Raw genomic sequence first — 6,460 nt, forward strand, 5'->3', positions numbered from 1 at the left:
GATCTAACCATCTCATCTTCAGCATTCTTCTGTAGCACCACATTTCGAAAGCTTCTATTCTCTTCTTGTCTAAACTATTTATCGTCCACGTTTCACTTCCATACATGTCTACACTCCATTCAAATACTTTCAGAAACGACTTCCTGACACTTAAATCTATACTCGACGTTAACAAATTTCTCTTCTTAAGAAACGCTTTCAGCCGGCTGTTGTGACCGAGCGGTTCTAGGCGATACAGTCTGGAATCGCGCGACCGCTACGGTCGCAGGTTGGAATCCTGCCTCGGGCATGGATGTGTGTGATGTCCTTAGGTTAGTTAGGTTTAAGTAGTTCTAAGTTTTAGGGGACTGATGACCTCATAAGTGAAGTCCCATAGTGCTCAGAGCCATTTGAACCATTTTTGAAACGCTTTCCTTGCCATTGCCAGTCTACATTTTATATCCTCTCTACTTCGACCATCATCAGTTATTTTACTCCCCAAATAGCAAAACTCATTTACTTTAAGCGTCTTATTTCCTAATCTAATCACCCAATTTGATTCAACTACATTCCATTATCCTCGTTTTGCTTTTGCTGATGTTCATCTTATATCCTCCTTTCAAGACACTGTCCATTTCGTTCAGCTGCTCTTTCAGGTCCTTTGCTGTCTCTGACAGAATTACTTCTTCTCCATGGATTTTAATTCCTACTCCGAATTTTTCTTTTGTTTCCTTTGCTGCTTGCTCAATATACAGATTGAATAACACTGGGGATAGGCTACAACCCTGTCTCACTCCCTTCTCAACCGCTGCTTCCCTTTCATGCCCCTCGACCATTAGAACTGCCATCTGGTTTCTGCACAAATTGTAAATATCCTTTCGCTCCCTGTATTTTACTCCTGCCACCTTCAGAATTTGAAAGAGAGTATTCCAGTCAACATTGTCAAAAGTTTTCTCTATGTCTACAAATGCTAGAAACGTAGGTTTGCCTTTCCTTAATCTATTTTCTAAGATAAGTCGAAGGGTCAGTGTCGCCTCACGTGTTCCAACATTTCTACAGAATCCAAAGTGATCTTCCCCGAGGTCGGCAGCTACCAGTTTTTTCCATTTGTCTGTAAAGAATTCGCGTTAGTATTTCGCAGCCGTGGCTTATTAAACTGATAGTTAGGTAATTTTCACATCTGTCAACACGTACTTTCTTTGGGATTGGAATTATTATATTCTTCTTGAAGTCTGAGGGTACTTCACCTGTCTCATAAATCTTGTTCACCAGATGGTAGAGTTTTGTCAGGGCTGGCTCTCCCAAGGCTATCACTAGTTCTAATGGAATGTTGTCTACTCCCAGGGCCCTGTTTCAACTTAGGTCTTTCAGTGCTCTGTCAAACTCATCACGCAGTATCATATCTCCTATTTCATCTTCATCTACATCCTCTTCCATTTCCATAATATTGTCCTCAAGTACATCGTTCTTGTATAGGCCCTCTATATACTCCTTCCACCTTTCTTCTTTCCCTTCTTTGCTTAGAACTGGGTTTCCATCAAAGCTCTTGATATTAATGCAAGTGGTTCTCCTTTCTCCAAAGGTCCCTTTCATTTTCCTGTAGGCAGTATCTATCTTACCCCTAGTGAGATAAGCCTCTACATCCTTACATTTGTCCTCTAGCCATCCCTGCTTAGCCATTTTGCACTTCCTGTCGATATCATTTTTGAGACGTTTGTATTCCTTTTTGCCTGCTTCATTTACTGCATTTTTATATTTTCTCCTTTCATCAACTAAATTCAATATTTCTTCTGTTACCCAAGGGTTTCTACTAGCCCTCGTCTTTTTACCTATTTGATCCTCTGCTGCCTTCACTATTTCGTCCCTCAAAGCTACCCATTCTTCTTCTACAGTATTTCTTTCCCCCATTCCTGTCAATTGTTCTCTTATGCTCTCCCTGAAACTCTGTACAATCTCTGGTTCTTTCAGTTTATCCAGGTCCCATCTCCTTAAATTCCCACCTTTTTGCAGCTTCTTCAGTTTTAATCTACAGTTCATAACCAATAGATTGTGGTCAGAGTCCACATCTGCCCCTGGAAATGTCTTACAATATAAAACCTGGTTCCTAAATTTCTGTCTTAGCATTATATAATCTATCTGAAACCTTCCAGTATCTCCAGGCTTCTTCCATGTATACAAACTTCTTTCATGATTCTTGAACCAAGTGTTAGCTATGATAAAGGTATGTTCTGTGCAAAATTCTACCAGGCGGCTTCCTCTTTCATTCCTTACCTCCGTTACATATTCACCTACTACGTTTCCTTCTCTTCCTTTTCCTACTATCGAATGGCAGTCACCCATGTTTATTAAATTTTCGTCTACCTTTAATATCTGAATAATTTCTTTTATCTAATCATACATTTCATCAATCTCTTCGTCATCTGCTGAGCTATTTGGCATATAAACTTGTAGTATTGTGGTAGGTGTGGGCTTCGTGTCTATCTTGGCCACAATAATGCGTTCACTGTGCTGTTTGTAGTAGCTTACCCGCACTCCTATTTTTTTTATTCATTATTAAACCTACTCCTGTATTACCCGTATTTGATTTTGTATTTATAACCCTGTATTCACCTGACCAGAAGTCTTGTTCCTCTTGCTACCGAACTTCACTAATTCCCACTATATCTAACTTTAACCTATCCATTTCCCTTTTTAAATTTTCTAACCTACTTCCCCAATTAAGGTATCTGACAATCCACACTCTGACCCATAGAACGCCAGTTTCCTTTCTCCTGAAAACAAGTCCTCCTGACTAGCCCCACCTGGAGATCCGAATGGGGGACTATTTTACCTCCGGAATATTTTACACAAGAGGACGCCACCATCATTTAACCATACAGTAATGCTGCATGGTCTCGGGAAAAATTACAGCTGTAGTTTCCCCTGCTTTCAGTCGTTCACAGTACCAGCACAGCAAGACCGTTTTGGTTGTGTTACAAGGCCAGATCAGTCAATCAGCCAGACTGTTGCCCCTGCAACAACTAAAAAGGCTGCTGCTCCTTTTCAGGAATCACACGTTTGTCTGTCCTCTCAACAGATACCCCTCCATTATGGTTGCACCTACAGTACGGCTATCTGTATCGCTGAGGTGCACATGCCTCCCCACCAATAGCAAGGTCCATGGTTCATGGGGGGGGGGGGGGGGGGAGACTAAAGAAAGAAGAGAATAAAACTCTCAATCTCAGGAAAAATAAAAAAGGAGATAACAGATCCGTTGCATGAAAGTGCAGACTCTCATATTACTGATGAAATTTTAAAAAATCCAAATATTTTTCCGTAATTTTAGACTATACTCCTGATGTTAGTAATATAGAGCAGATGAGTTGCAATCAGATATGTTTCAATCAATAAAAATGTCTATGATGTTGAAATTAAAAGTAATGAAAGCTTTCTAAGCATCTTCCCATTCGAAAGATCCCAAGAAAAAGAATGTGTGATATAATAGCTGGAGAACTTAATGACATGGGTTTGAACTGGCAGGATATCAGAGGGAAAGATATGACAACAGTCCATATGAGGAGTGATAAAGCAAAAGTGCAATCTAAAATTAAACAATACCATTCGCTAGCATCCTACATTCCATGTAGTAGTCAGTTTCTCAAAGTTGTTGTCAGTGACATGGCAAAAGCTTCCTTGGAAGCTGATAATGGCATATACTTTTGGATGAGCAATACTTTGGATACATGTCCAAGGATTAACATTGAAACGTTTGTGTAACACTAGATGGGACAGCAGGATAGAGGCCTGAAAGCCTTTGAGATTCCAACTCAAAATTGTCTATGACACCTTTCTAATAATTCACTAAACCAATAAATGGATAATTTAATATGAGATAAGACCTTAGGATTATTCAACTGTTTTCAACAATTTACATTTTTGTGTTCATTAGTTATTGGTCATAAATCTCCAATCAGATTCGCCCTTCAAAGAAACTGTTATTGACAAAAAGTTATTGAATCAACAATAACATGACACCACATCGTAAGACTAAAATGGAAATTCTCATATGAATCATTAGGTAAACTTGTTGAACATCCTAAAGAACAATATAAAATACATTCTTTTTTTACATTCGATGAAGCACAAATGCAATAGCTGGTAGATTTGTACAACTTAGTAATCAAGTAACTATTTTAAGTTCTCATATATACATACATATAATTTAAATAGCAAGTCCAAAGAAATGCCACTAAAACACTGTAAGAATTTAGAATGTGTTTTAACTAATAGTGATTCTGTTTACATCAGTGGGGTAGAAGAATAATCGAAGGGAATTTCAAAAGTATCTACTTTTTTGGACAAAAGAAAAGTGTAAGCAATATACTGTGCTTAATTACAAAAGTAAATTTTGCTCCAAATCATACTATTGCTTAAGAATATTGCTAACATTATCAATAACTGTAGCAAGTGGTGAAATAAATTCTCTAGATTAAAATTAATTATTATTATTATTTTTTTTTACATTTGACTACTACACAAAATCATTTTAAAAGTTCGGTAGTTTAGCATGAAATTACTAAACAAATAAATTTTTAGAGGTCATAAGAGTTTGGCGAACCGAAATAAGAAAAATAGTTATCTGTGTTTTTAGCATAGTTGGGTACTTTGTTTTATTTTCACGGTAAGACATCTAAAAAGGTACAAAATTGTATGGTTACCAGTTTGCGACGAGACAAAAAATATTTCTTAATTAATTTCTACTATTTGTCATCAATATTATCATATGTTACATGTTTCTCTCTAAATACATGCTTTTATTAAAATTCAAATAAAACGATTTGATGATTTGACTTTTATTTTAAATAAAAATATGAACACACAGTGTGGTCCATTGATTGTGATCGGGCCAAATATCTCATGAAATAAGCGTCAAAGGACAAAACTACAAAAGAAAGGAACGAAACTCGTCTAGCTTGAAGGGGGAAACCAGATGGCGCTATGGTTGGCTCGCTAGATGGCGCTGCCATTGGTCAAACGGATATCAACTGCGTTTTTTAAAAATAGGAACCCCCATTTTTATTACATATTCGTGTGGTACGTAAAGAAATATGAATGTTTTAGTTGGATCACTTTTTTCGCTTTGTGATAGATGGTGCTGTAATAGTCACAAACATATGGCTCACCATTTTAGATGAACAGTTCGTAACAGGTAGGATTTTTAAATTAAAATACAGAACGTAGGTACGTTTGAGCATTTTATTTCGGTCGCTCCAATGTGATACATGTACCTTTGTGAACTTATCATTTCTGAGAACGCATGTTGTTACAGCGTGATTACCTGTAAATACCACATTAATGCAATAGATCCTCAAAATGATGTCCGTCATCTTCAATGCATTTGGCAATACGTGTAACAACATTCCTCTCAACAGCGAGTAGTTCGCCTTCCGTAATTTTGGCACATGCATTGACAATGCGCTGACGCATGTTGTCAGGCGTTGTCGGTGGATCACGACAGCAAATGTCCTTCAACTTTCCCCACAGAAAGAAACCCGGGGACATCAGATCCGGTGAAGTTGCGGGCCATCGTATGGTGCTTCGACGACCAATCCACCTGTTATGAAATATGCTATTCAGTGCCGCTTCAACCGCACGCGAGCTATGTGCCGGACATCCATCATGTTGGCAGTACATCGCCATTCTGTCATGCAGTGAAACATCTTGTAGTAACATCGGTAGAACATTATGTAGGAAATCAGCATACATTGCACCATGTAAATTGCTATCGATAAAATGGGGGCTAATTATCCTTCCTCCCATAATGCCGCACCATACACTAACCCGCCAAGGTCGCTGATGTTCCACTTGTCGCAACCATCTTGGATTTTCTGTTGCCCCAGTAGTGCATATTATGCCGGTTCACATTACCGCTGTTGGTGAATGGCACTTCGTCGCTAAATAGAACGTGTGCAAAAAATCTGTCATCGTCTCATAATTTCTCTTGTGGCCAGTGGCAGAACTGTACACGACATTCAAAATCGTCGGCATGCAATTCCTGGTGCATAGAAATATGGTACGGTTGCAATCGATGTTGATGTAACATCCTCAACACTGTCGTTTTTGAGATTCTCGATTCTCGTGCAATTTGTCTGCTACTGATGTGCAGATTAGCCGCGACAGCAGTTAAAACACCTACTTGGGCATCGTCATTTGTTGCAGGTCGTGGTTGACGTTTCACATGTGGCTGAACACTTCATGTTTCCTCAAACAACGTAACTATCCGGAGAACGGTCCAGACACTTGGATGATGATGTCCAAGATACCGAGCAGCATCAGGGTGTATACGGGGACAAGAAAAAAAAAATTCCCGGATTATTCCCGGATATCCCATCTAAAATATATGCTTTTTCCCGGGCGAAAATACACTTTTTCTGTGCTAAGTGACAGTAGGTTTTCCGTAGATTTTCCCTCGGAACTGTAAAACTTATCAGTCCTTTGAATG

The sequence above is a fragment of the Schistocerca cancellata genome, chromosome 6 (genome assembly GCF_023864275.1).
Source record: "Schistocerca cancellata isolate TAMUIC-IGC-003103 chromosome 6, iqSchCanc2.1, whole genome shotgun sequence".
Lineage (NCBI taxonomy): Eukaryota > Metazoa > Arthropoda > Insecta > Orthoptera > Acrididae > Schistocerca > Schistocerca cancellata.